The sequence below is a fragment of the Lutra lutra genome, chromosome 8 (genome assembly GCF_902655055.1).
Source record: "Lutra lutra chromosome 8, mLutLut1.2, whole genome shotgun sequence".
In the NCBI taxonomy this organism is placed as follows: domain Eukaryota; kingdom Metazoa; phylum Chordata; class Mammalia; order Carnivora; family Mustelidae; genus Lutra; species Lutra lutra.
Genome location: NC_062285.1, coordinates 66,759,115 through 66,773,350, shown reverse-complemented (window position 1 = coordinate 66,773,350; position 14,236 = coordinate 66,759,115). Strand labels below are relative to the sequence as shown.

The window sequence follows — 14,236 nt, the reverse complement described above, 5'->3', positions numbered from 1 at the left end:
GTTTGAGATGCCTGTTAGTTACCTAAGTGTAAATTTAGAGTATATCATTAGACTGATGGTCTGGAACTCAGAAAAGATATTTTGCCTGAAGATGTAAGTTTGGAATCATTATACATGAGAGGTCAAGTTATTAGAGGGTATAAAAATACCTAGGAGGAGAGAATGAAAGGGGAAGAGATTTGTTATATTTTAATCTTTTAAAGATGATATAAAAATGTTGCGCTGGCAAGGGAGACTGAAAAGGAATGAAGAGAGAAGCAAGAGGCAAAGGCAATAAATTTGTGTCCCAGAAACGAGCTGGAAAAATGTCTGAGTTAGGAATCAGTAAATGTGTGACAGAGAGCCAATGTGTTAAAAAGAATGAAGTACAAGGGACTGACCAATTCTCTATCCTCTATTTTTGTATATTGATTGTACTTTTTTAGTTAATTTTAATTATACTGTCCACACCTACTGATAATTTTTGAAGTCAGAAACTTCAGTGTCATTCTTTTTTTTTTTTTTTTAAGATTTTATTTATTTATTTGACAGAAAGACACAGCCAGAGAAGGAACACAAGTAAGGGGAGTGGGAGAGGGAGAAGCAGGCTTCCCGCTGAGCAGAGAGCCCAATGCGGAGCTTGATCCCAGGGCCCCGGAATCATGACCCGAGCCGAAGGCAGATGCTTCAACCCACTGAGCCACCCAGGTGCCCCCCCTCAGTGTCATTCTTATCTCTCTAACTCCCATATAAAACCTGCATCTTTAGCATCTTTAAAATACTGAAAGAAAAGGGGGGGAAATCCCTATTAATCTAGAATTCTATACCTAGTAAAAAAATCTCTCAAAAATGCAGATTAATACTTTTCTTCAAATAATCTAAAGCTAAAGAGATTTATTGCTATTAGACCTGCACCGTAAATAATGGCTAGGAAGTTCTTCAGGCAGAAGGCAAATGTTACCAGATGGTGTTCACTGGAGCTATTCAGTGCAGAAGCCCAGAATACTAAAGCCCACATTCTATCCACAGTACTTTCGAATCAGCAGCTGAAAACAGTATATGAACATAAACCCAAGTATCATTTTAACCTACTTTCTAACTTTTTATGTATTTATAAATAAACATCAATAAATTAAATTAATGTATGTCTGAGGTTATTGGAGCATTATTAAAAGAAGTCCGTGGGGGCTGGTTGTAGGAGTTACTAGATTTGATAAATCCCATAAAGTACTTGAGAAAATGCCTGGCACAAGTAAATGTCAGTGTTTGTAAGCTATTGTTATTTGATAATGAATATATAATCAAATCTGTTACCTGTAATAAGATCTATAATTTGATGTCTTATAAATAATTGGTATTTGTATACACAATTAAATCTATTGTTGTGTAGTTACTTAATAACCTATGTATAATAAAAATCTATTCCTTAGAATTTAAATTAAGGTTTGTTTTGCCATGCTGGAGTATTAAAATGGGGAAATACTATGCTCAATATTTAAATTACTTTAAATCCCTGCTAAGAAGGTTTTTTTTTCCCTGAGCCTTAAGGAGTTCGTAAAAAACAAACAAACAAACAAACAAAAGCTGTTTTAAATCAACAAACACTTTAAAAATGTGTTTGTGTCATTTTCTGGCAGAAAGTAACCCTTGTGTTACTATGAATGATTTTCCTAGTGGGAGATGGTATTTTCTGACTCATTAAGACCTGACAAAACGAAAGTACTCAGAAAATCTGGTTGAATTTATTGATCAATCAATAAACATTTATTATAAACCTATTTTATGCAAGCCCTGTGCTAGAATATATGACCCAGCAGCATAAAGCATGGTGCTAGCTTTCAGGGAGTGTATGAAGTAATAGTAACTAATAACTTTTAACTCTCACTATGTTAAGGCACCATGCCAGGTAAGTTTGTGGGTTGTTTTTTTTTTTTTCACGTTCTTGCTTTTAATCAGTCCTCACAGTATTCTTATGATGGAAGTATTATCATTGTTACTAATATTTCCACTTTACAAAGATATTGAGATTTTAGGAGGTTAAGTAATTTGATTATGGACAAATAGTAAGTGTAAGACAAATACTAAACACCAGGATGTAAGAAATGAAAACTTATTCTTTCACCTGTTAGATACACTGCCTCTCTGTCTTAATAATTCATTGGGAAGGCAAGGAAGATGTAACTGGAAATATGAATAGAGTTAGGAGAAAAATATCCTTTAATTTTTCTTTTTTTTTTAGACAAAAATCCTACTGTTAAGCATTATTTGTGAAATTATTATATTTAAAAATTATTAAAAGCTTATTTACCAATTGAGGTTTCCTGCCTTTGATGAAGAAGGAAAGTGACAGTTTAATTGTCGAAAGTACATAAATAGATCACACCCTGGAAACCAGAAGTTAGAAAAGTTAAAGACATCAGGACTTTGCAACATCTCTGGAAATCATCTCCACACCAGATTTGAACACATTAGCTTTAAACTGCTGGAAATTTAGGAGACAGTTAGGAAAATTCTTGAAGTGCTGAAGAGAATCTCCCCAGAGAAAGCCAAGTGAAGATAATAGCTAGAGCTATTAGAATTAATAACAGTTAATCAGTGTTCTGTCTTAGACTGAACATAGGTGGGAATATAAGACAACTGAGAATTCAAGTAGGTCAGTGTATAGGTAGGGCTGTGGGGAGAATAAAACTTTTCCACTTAAGAATAAATGAGTTTGGACTCAGAATCAGAGCAGATTGTCTAGCATGGATAACAACAGGTCAAAGTCTACTGACCTGTAGAGGTTTGACAAGCTAAGGAGGCAATATCCTGAGACAGAGACAAGTAGTGATTTTTTGAGGAATGCTTGATACACAACTATTCTTAGCCAAAGGTCTGAAGTTTGGAATTGAACCATTTATTCAAAGGCAGGCAGCTCAGTTCTATCTGGTCAACTCTATCACAGTGACTGATAATTCAAACCTAAAGTATCAGATCTTCTGATACAAGCACGCAGTGTGCCATTGATTCATTTGTCCATGCATTCAGAAATATCATCTATGTGCCAGTCACAGTGATAAAGACCAGACCTATAATAAATGAAAGGCAAATAGACAAATATGGTCTCTGCTGTAGTGAAAATTACATTATAGTGGAAAGTTAGGGATTCAATGAATAATTAATTACAATTTGGATCAGCTGTAAAGGAAAGTTACTGAGTATTTTGAGAATGAACCACAGAAAGAACTACCCCAGTTTGCAAGGGGTTAAATAGAGAATAGAGCCTGAAAGATGAGTCAATTAGCAAAACAAATATTTGAAAAAAATTATTTTGATAATGAATCACAGAAGGAACTATCCCAGTTTGCAAAGGGGTTAAATAAAGGATAGAGCCTGAAAGATGAGTCAATTAGCAAAACAAATATTTGGAAAAAAAAGCATTCCTAACTTAAAGATAGGAAGAAACAGAGTGCTGACCAGTGTGGCTGGAACAGAGTGAAACTAGAGCATTAGTTTGGGGACTATAGGACATTATATGCAATACTGAAGATTTTTACTATTATCTTAATTGTAGTGGAAAAACACTGAACATTTTTATGCCAGTTAAACAATATAATGGCATTTGCATTTTTAAAAGATTCTTTTAGGTATTCTCATATGGTATTTTGTATGGAATAGCAGGCAAAGAGTGGATCTGGAGAGATCACCTATAAAGCTATTTCAGTAGTCTAAGCTAGAGATGATGAGAGCTTGAACTTTGGTTATTGACAGTAAAGACAGAAAAAAGCAGATAAATTCATTATGTAATTAGGAAGTAGAAAAGAGAGTCATAGACGTAGACTTTAGGCATGAATACATGGTGTAGGTGGTGCCATTCACCAAGATAGGAGGGAATGAAGGAAAAAAAAAATATTGAGAATTCAGTTATCTCAGAGTGAGATAACTAAGCGGGAGTATGAAGTTGATATGTCTAGACTTCAGAAAAGAGATCTTGCCTAGAGAAAAAGTTTGAGTTCATGAGCGTATATATGATCTTTCAAGTATACAAAATGATATCTTAGCTTCTGGCATGAGCAGATGAATGGATAAGGGTACCATTACCTAGCATAGAGAGGTAAAAAGGAAAACCAAATTTAGGCAGAAATAAGTTGAGTTCATTTGTGAGCTGCCTGAGTTTGAGACGCTTGTGAGATACCCAAGTATAAACATTAAGCATATGAGGGATGATGGATCTGGAGTTCAGAAAGAGTATCTTAGTTAGAGATACAAGTTTGAATTCATTACATGTAATCTGTTGAGTTATGAGAGTGGATGAGAGTATTTAGCACAAAGTGAGAAAAAGAGATGAGAGGATAAGAGAGGGCAGGATGGGACAAGAGAGAGAAATATTTAGGATTACAGATATTTAAGTGGAAATAAAACAAATGAGCTGTTACGAGAGAGAAATGCCAGAGAAGCAAGGAAGTAACCAGGAGAGTATCTCAGGATTCAAATAAATAAATGTTCTGGCTATTAGAGTTTGGAGAGAACACTGAAAAGTCAAGAAAGAGTAGATGAAGTAGACATAAACAGTTCACTGTCTTCTGTCATTTTATATTTATTCTAACTTTTGGATAATTGGTTTTAGTTGTTGTTGTCAACATCCGCTGATTTTTCAAGGTAGAAATCTTGGTATTGCAAACATTGGTTCTACTATCCCCCACATACTTATCAATTCTACCTCAGAAAACTCTTTGATCTCTTCTTGCCTCTTTATGCTTACAATCAATGTCTCCTTTCAGATTCCATTTATTTTTACCATTTGACTACAGTATACATAAATATTTATTTATTTAAGTAACCTCTACTTCCAATGTGGGTCTTGAACTCTGGACCTGGAGATCAAGAACCACATACTTTACTGACTAAGCCAGCCAAACATCACCTCCCTACTTTTTAGGTGACTACAATATACATTTTAAGCCTCATCTTCTCACACATTGTCCAGTCCTAAAATATCTTTGTCCATGTATTATCAGATCTGTTTCTATTTACTATTTATGCTCTTGATATGGGACACAGTTTCTTGTTCTTTTTCATATCCTGCAGTATTTTTTTGTTGTACACAGTAGGTTGTGTGTGAAAGGACAATAGAGACTAAAGTAATATTTATCACCAGAATAAAGCATGCTCCTTCTTTTAGTCTAGACATCTGAGTCAATGTGATTTAAAGTAGATCTGGAGGGAGGCTTTATTGCCATTTTGGTTAAATCTAATTCACAACTAATTTCAGATGTTTTAAAGGGTAAGAAGAAGACTAACTTTAGTAGCACTTAAGACATGAGTATACAGAGCTCCAACAGAGCTCAGATGTTAGACATTTTCAAAGAGTTAGCTTAAGAAAAACTAAAGATGGTTCTAGTATATCCAAAACCTAGTACCACCCTCTTCTCAAGTTGAAGCTTTCTGCTGCACCCAAATCAAAGCCTATTGCTTTTAAAGATTCTGAGGTAGTCCTATTAGTGTTCCAAATTTGGAGGGATTTGAAGATCCTAAATAAGAGTGACTAGGAGTAGATCTCCCAACATCCTTCTCATATATGGGCAGAATCTCATTATCATTCTATGTTCCTGTATTTTTTTCAAGTGGAATCTGTAATACTTATTTTCTATCTTACTCTCTTAAATCATTGCATTATTTTAAAATTATTGTTATATATTTTTAGGTGGTCACCTTACTAACCTATTCAACTACAGCAAAAATGCACATCTGGGACTGACTGTATATTTGTAATTGCTTTAACATTTAAAAATTCTTTTAATATTTTTGTGGAAGAAGGAAGGACAATCAGATAGTTAAAAACATATTTATAGCTAATGCTACATAACATTTTTCTATGATTTGATGAAGGGATGTTAACCTCAATATTTTTTTCTAAACTCTATTTACCTGGATGACTTGACCACCTCTGAAAATATCCTGACCTTTTTTCCCAGTTCTTTTTTCTTTTAAGATTTTATTTACTTATTTATTTGAGAGAGAGAGAGAGAGAGAGAGAGTAAGAGAACACAAGCAAGAGGAGTGGCAGAAGGAGAGCAAGAAGCAGGCTCCCCGGGACGCCTGGGTGGCTCAGTTGGTTGAGCTGCTGCCTTCGGCTCAGGTCATGATCCCAGGGTCCTGGGATCGAGTCCCACATCGGGCTACTTGCTTGGCAGGGAGCCTGCTTCTCCCTCTGCCTCTGCCTGACACTCTGTCTGCCTCTGCTCCCACGTGCTCTCTCTCTCTAACAAATAAATAAAATCTTTAAAAAAAAAAAAAAAAAAAAAAGAAGCAGGCTCCCCGCTGAGCTGGGAGCCCAGGTGGACTTGATCCCAGGACCCTGGAATCATGACCCAAGCTGAAGGCAGATGTGTAACCGACTGAGCCACCCAGGTGCTCCTTTCCTTTGTTCTTAATAGACGAAAAGTACAAATTTTTAGGATAAATATTCTCAGACATTCCTTTGAGTTCAGTCATTGTTCATTGGCCAAGAGAATTTGCTACAACTCAACTTTTGCCTGTCCATACTGGTAACATTAGTTGAAATTTTGAGGGAATAGTGCTAAAATAAAAATTGGAAAACCGTGTTGTTGGAATTGGTTAAGGTTAATTGCTTTTACAACTTTCTAGACATTGAAATCCAAGCTGAGGTGTGCTGGTAAGTGCTTAACAACTGGCTTTCCAGGGGAAAAGAAAAGGCCTTGGTTTTTCACATTTGCTGATTTTGGTCCTGTAACTATTTTCACCATGGTTGGTTTCAAGCTAGCAAATGATTTTTATTGAATATGGAGTTAGAGGGTGCTCAGTAGCACACTATTATATAGCATTTCCACCATACAGACAGAATAGGTATAAACAATCTCTTAAACATTGATAATAGTAAATTATATGGGAAATGTATTTTTAGTATTTGCCTTTTTAAAATGTAATTTCTTTAAATGTAAATTCATATCATTTAATTATAAATAATAACTGTGTTTAGTAATTGGCTTGAAGGGACGCCTGGGTGGCTCAGTTGGTTGGACGACTGTCTTCGGCTCAGGTCATGATCCCGGGGTTCCAGGATCGAGTCCCACATTGGGCTCCCGGCTCCATGGGGAGTCTGCTTCTCCCTCAGACCTTCTCCTTGCTCATGCTCTCTCTCACTGTCTCTCTCTCCAAAAAAAAAAAAAAAATCTTTAAAAAAAAAAAAGACCATTGAAGCCAACTTTGCTTTGATTAAAAAAAATAATAATAATTGGCTTGAAAAGTTCTTGAAAATTAAAATAGACTTTTAAAAGCTCATATGGGGGACGCCTGGGTGGCTCAGTTGGTTAAGCAGCTGCCTTCGGCTCAGATCATGATCCCAGCGTCCTGGGATCGAGTCCCACATCGGGCTCCTTGCTTGGCGGGGAGCCTGCTTCTCCCTCTGCCTCTGCCTGCCATTCTGTCTGCCTGTGCTTGCTTGCTCTCCTCTCTCTCTGACAAATAAATAAAAAATCTAAAAAATAAAAATAAAATAAAAGCTCATATGGGCTAGCTTCAATAGACCACTGATTCTAAACCTTTTGGGATAAGGACAGTTAAATTCCCAGTACTAAGCTGGATTTTGATCCGTATTCCACATCAATGAATGTTTGTGAAAGAAAGGGCTCAAGTCAATATCAGCTGGATCGGAAGAAAACCAGGTATTTTTTTTTTTTCATTCACACTTGCATGCCTTGAACTCATTTTTCTATCCCCTCCATTTCATAAACCTGTTTTCCTTTGTGTCACTAATTGGGATTATTTTCCAAACATAATTATTACTGGCTTATCTGGGCTCTGTAGCGAAGAGTTTTGCATCTGATAGTTCTGCACTAAGAAGGCAGTCTAGATCATATGTTATCCTTATAAATTTGAACTTGTAGTCCCTACTTTAAATCACTTATCTATTTTTAATTTAAATCATCATGCATTTCAGTAAAGTATCACTTTTTTTCCTTAAGATCCCTACATCCACCTCCTTTTATGAGTGGCTCTTTAATTTCACAGGACAAACATCTGTGATGAAATCTTATCCAGGAAATTACTGTTGCAAATTTAAAGATAAAACTCCTTATGAAAGATGGAGAGGAGAAGGGAGTTGAGGGAAATTGGAAGGGGAGGTGAACCATGAGAGACTATGGACTCTGAAAAACGATCTGAGAATTTTGAAGGGGTGGGGGGTGGGAGGTTGGGGGCACCAGGTGGCGGGTATTGTAGAGGGCACGGATTGCATGGAGCACTGGGTGTGGTGCAAAAATAATGAATACTGTTATGCTGAAAAAAATAAAAAAATTAAAAAAAAAAAACAAAACAAAAAACTCCTTATGAAAAAGCAAAGTTGATTGCCTTATATAATAACGCCTCAAAAACAAATTTTTCACAAAAGGTGGTACATTAATATCCTGCTTTGAGACCTAGCTTTTGGTAGAAAATAAAATGTGTTCTAAAGTATTCATTTCAAAAAGAACTTACACAAAATTGCTTTGTTAAATGAAAGTATAACAGATTTTACATGTTGAAACTGTGGCCAAATACGAATGAGAACATGTGAATAGGAAATGCTTGTGCAAATTTATTTTTGAAATAGTTCTATATCTGTGGAATTCTGCAACACCACAAGTTGGTTGTATAAAAAAAAATCTAATTTATGTTGTTAGCAATCAGAACAGTGGCTTTGGGTGAGTGGTGGGGGATGGAAGGGAGAATATAGGGCCTCTGGGCCTCTAATAATGTATTGTCTGTTGATCAGAGTGCAGGTGGCATAGCTGTGTCAGTTTGTGGAAATTCAGCAAGTTGTATAATTATCTCTGTACACTAAAGTGAAATATTGTATAATTCAATATGTTAAAATATTTGTGCACATATGCACATCCCACATAAATGCACATAATGACCTATATAGGTTATATATTATTATATATATATATATTATATATATTAATAACCTAACATAACCCTATAATCCTGATGTGGTTATTTTAAAAATACATATATTTAGAAGTTTTTAATTATGTGCCTTTTTAGTGGTAGTGAGGCTAAAACTTGTATAAAGTCTGTAAAAGGTGTTTGTACTTTTAAGGCATTATACAATCAAATATGGAAATTAATGTATCATCTATTTTGTTGTTGGCATTTATTCATTCATAAGTTCATACGATAAACCTTTGTTTCCCCATTAAAGCTTATCGAAGAAGTGAATCATGGGTTGAATCATTCTTTTCAAAAGCTTAAAAATCCTAAAAGACCTAAGAAGGTACAGACTTCTGTTCAATAAAAAAAAAATGAGACATAGTGAGGCAGGCCTAAATTATCTTGAGACCAGAAATATATTTGGAGCAAACTGTTTTGCAAATATTTAAATTTGTTACTAGAGAAGACAAGCAGGATATAATTTTTAAACTCTTCCCTAATGTGTATCTAGAGACAGATCAGCATATACCTAGAGCTGTTCAGTGAATTTCATGGGGTAGTACTGGTTGCTGATATCTCTTGACTTGAAGTTAAAAATGCCTTCCTTCAAGAGCATTTAGTCACTTAAAAAGAAAAACTACCATCAACACATGATGGGGATAAAGGAATGCACTTGTGATGAGCCCCAGGTGATGTATGCATGTGTTAAGTCACTATATTGTACACCTGAAACTATTAATACACTATGTTAACTGATTAGAACTTAAATAAAAACTTCAAAAACACAGGCTTCTCTTAAAATAACTAAAAGTAAATTAGGATTAGGTAAGGATTATAATAATTCCTTCATAAACTTAAAAGGCTTTAAATTATATATTTTTAATTATATTGATAACCATTAGTAGGATTCTTAGTATCTTCCTTTTATATAGATATTGATACAATTGGATCATTTTTATGACAACTGGGAAGTCATGGCAGTATACTGATATCTGTAAGCTAACTGATTATTGAGAGAATAGTGGATATTTTAATGGAACTCAGGATTCTAATGTTACAGGGACAATGTATAAGTACCTCAAGTTTTTGACACATATTAGGATACCTATTCCTTATAGCTTTTTTCTTCCTCCTTATGTCACTGAATTTATTTCTTGATGATTAAAGTAAATATATGTTCTAATATACATTAGAAGTTTTCCATTTTGCAATCAATTTATAAATGATGTCAAGATAGCCAGTTGAGACAAGGTTTTCAGTTCATTTTGTTATCTACATCTCGGGGTTTCATCCTCCATCTACTTTTCATTGCACACTTTCAACCCCAAGTCACTTCTTTGACTTCCATACCTTAAATAATTCTGGTCACTCTCCAAACACCTAAGTGTGTTACAGCTACATTATCAAAATGTCTTTTGGAAATTCTGTAAATATCCAATTTTTTACCAACCCCTCCCTTGCTGTGTGCAATATTATAATCTCAACTCACCATCTTCTTTTAATATCAATAGTTCTTTCTTCCTTTGGATAGGAGTGATAGAAGGACACTGAGTTACCAAGTCCTGAAGTCCTCCATGATTCCTCCCAACCTCATCATACTACTTAGTCCTACTGATTCTAATGTTTAAATATCTCTAGAATATTTCCCATATATCCACATCCCTATGTCTGCCTTGTTTAGGTCCTCATCACTTCTGGTGGATTACGAATGGTCTTCTATTAAACATATTTTTTTCATTTGTTTACTGCTCCCAGTCTATCTTTCAGTTACCAAATCTAGTCATATGATTCTCTTGGGGAAATTTTAAAATATCTCTCTCTGTAGAATAGCTTCAGACTCCTTAGCAGTGTAAAAAATGTTCTATAGAATCAGAATTTGAACAGAATTCTTAAAAGTTTTTAAAAGTTTTACATTTCTTATGTAAATCAGATTTTATATAACTTTTCCCTATCCCCTGACAAAATGTCTATTTATCCAAATTCTCATAATACACAGAATTTAGTTTCTCAAGCGTATTATGTGATATCCTGCTTCCCTACAAATACATATTATTCTTGTTACTGAAAATGACTTTTCCTTCAAGCTTTTTCTTCAAGATTGAGCTTTGGGAAGGAATGAATTCATGTTTCTAAAGTTCTTACTGTGTCAAGAACTCTGTTAAGTGACATAAAGGCATTGTAATATTTGAATTTCCTAATAATTCTAGGACATTCATATCATCCCCATTTTAAAGGTGAGGAAATCAAGGCAAAATTTAAACTCTCATCTGGATGACTACAAAAACTATCCTGTAACCATTGTGCTCTAAATTATTTATTTAATTCTCACAGGAAGCTAGAGAAAGATATTTAATTTGATTTCTATATTATGCAGATGATATAAAGCTGATATTCATGGAGTGTGGATAACACACACAAGGTCATATAAATTCAGTGAAGCCTGAATTTATTTTCAAATTTATCAATTAAAAACCATATTAGTTCCATCATACCACTCAGTTTCTTTAAATATCACTTCCATGAATCATTTCCTAAATACACTATGGGCAATTGGTAATGCCAGTATTTTTTCTTACTATCCCTCATCTAGTGGAGTAAAAGTAAGAATTAGTACTTACCTAGAAGTCATTTAGCATAGAGGCATAGTGCCCTTTAGTAATTATCTCATTTTCATATCTTAACATACATCAAATTGATTATATTCATCACTCTGTGTCTATGTGTTTACCTGTTTTCACCACTAAAAAAATGACTACTTTGGAGGCAGCCACTGATCTGTACATATTTATTTTCCTAGCATCTAGCACAATTTCTTTCTTGTAGAAGGTACATAATAAATGTGTTTAATTAAATAAATGTGTTATGATTATGGGATGATTATAGTATTAGTAGGACAGAGTAAGAAAAGAAGAAGGGATGTCTTAAATCTCAGCGAACAAAAGCAGTCTGCTCCTACATCCCTTGAGTTCAGAATAGAAACTTTGGTAGGCTGAATTATTTTCCTAAGGCTACATGGCATTATGTTTTCTTATAATGTATATAAATTATGCATTTTTGCCAAATGGCAGTAGTCAGATAGTCTAGTTACATATCTTAATAGATATCACAAATTTAGCTGACTAAATATGCTTTGATTTATTTACAAATTTGGATTCATTTTATTGACCCCATTGTACATTACAGAGTTTACTTCATATTCTACATGCATTATAAATTCAAAATATTGGAAAAACCTCTTGATCTGCAAAGAGATCAAATTCATCTAAAATCACCATCTCTGTTTTCCATCCATTTGAAAAGATCGGTTAAGTGTGTTTCTTAGGCATAGCCAGACTTTTGGAAAGTAGAAATTGGTTCTTATTATAGTCTTTGGCTTTGTTTTACCCGAGAGTATAATTGACTACTTTTCCCCCAGTTGTTCCCATTCAAGGCTTGCTTGCAGCTTCCTCTCTGATGTTTTAGGGATTTACCACCCCGATAGCTTTTCTTATGCCATATTTTTTGCAGACTTTAGGTCCATGAGGTGTTTTTGTGTGTTTCTCCTGTTTCTCCCCATCTTTAAGACAATTGAATTGGAAAATTCACCAAGTAGATACAAAGTTTCTATCTTCATTTTAGACTTGGGTCTGAGATATTTGTATCAAAGAAAAGATACTGACCTCACTCATTGCAGGATAGATGAATTAAGTTCTTCCTATCCACCTCGTTATGCATTATTCAATCATATCATTTCAGAGAGGTTAAATTTCTAATGTTTATAAGTGTAATTATTTTAGTTTATGTCAACAATGTATATCCTAATTATTGTACTCTATATCCCCACACCTGATAAGTAACATTGTAATGTTTTCAAATTTTCTATTTTTAAATGAGGTGTTATCTTCATGTAAAATTGCTACTGTAGATGATTAAACTGATAAAACTCTTGGCAGGATATTAATCCTTAGCTATAACTTCTGTAATTTTTTAAATGTTTGAGGTCCTCAATCTTCTGTTTAAAGAATAAAGAATATTGGGGCTCCTGGGTGGCTCAGTGGGTTAAAGCCTCTGCCTTCAGCTCAGGTCATGATCCCAGGGTCCTGGGATCGAGCCCCACATCGGGCTCTCTGCTCAGCAGGGAGCCTGCTTCCTCCTCTCTCTCTGTCTGCCTCTCTGCCTACCTGTGATCTCTGTCTGTCAAATAAATAAATAAAATCTTAAAAAAAAAAAAAGAATAAAGAATATTACTCAGGGGGCCACCTGGGTGGCTCAGTGGGTTGAGCCTCTGGCTTCGGCTCAGGTCATGATTTCAGGGTCCTGGGATCGAGCCCCCCATTGGGTTCTCTGCTCAACAGGGAGCCTTCTCCCCTCCCAGCCCCCGCCGCCTGCCTCTCTGCCTACTTGTGATATCTGTCTGTCAAATAAATAAATAAAATCTTAAAAAAAAAGACCATTACTCAGATAAATATTATAAAATAAGGTCTATGTAGCTCACTTGAATTATATTAAGTTAGAGGCAGTATATACAAATGTTCAAATAGAATCTTCCCAGGGTAGAACAAAATATTATAGAATATGAGATATATAAACTTGATCTTAGCCAAAAGGCCGAGAAGCGATGGAATATGAGATGTATAATATACATAGTAATTGAATGGTTAATTTCTCAAACTGCTATTTAGAATATTTAGCATAATCTTGATCAAGTAAATGAAATTATCTTCTCTATGACCTAGAGGCATGCTCTTACAAGCTTTGTAAAGAAGAAATATTTCTCTGAACATCCCTGAACTCCATCCCTGTTGTCATCAGCACTCATCTATTACCCTCACAGGCTGATCTCACTTGCTACTGGTTTATTGACGGGAAGTTACTGTAATCATGCTTCCTCCAAGGCTGAATTGCTCCCTGTACAGTATAACTGTTGGAAACCTTGGCTATACTCTGACAGATTTTCTCTAGTCTAGCCCCAAGCTATGAACTTGAAGGTTTCACTTGGGTCTTATAAATAGTCAGGTGTGACAACATAGAACTATGATAATTGTGTGTGTATGTATGTGGTACCTATATGGATATGAAAAGAAGCTTTGGAAAGACACAACATTAGGTTTCTAAATGACCTTGATAACATCGTATTTAGTCCTCTTTTGGTGGATAAATAAAGCTTAATTAATTTTTACCCTTAAGATACTTTGGGAAATAGACAAGAGTTTATATACATTTGCCTTCTTACATGGCTTTCCCACCTTGGTATTTTTTACAAAAATTATTATGACATTTTAAAATGCTACCTGTGTTATCCCTCTAGCATAATGAGTTGCATATTTTGTTTTAAAGCCCACTTTTTTGAGGCAGTGAAAAAAAA

At 34.8% G+C, this 14,236-nt stretch overlaps 1 protein-coding gene across 3 annotated transcripts in view; it reads left to right on the top strand.

Moving 5' to 3' along the window:
- CNTN1 (contactin 1) overlaps positions 1-14,236 on the top strand; it is a 375,956-nt gene that overhangs the window by 114,435 nt on the left and 247,285 nt on the right. The gene's annotated exons all lie outside the window — the stretch shown is intronic.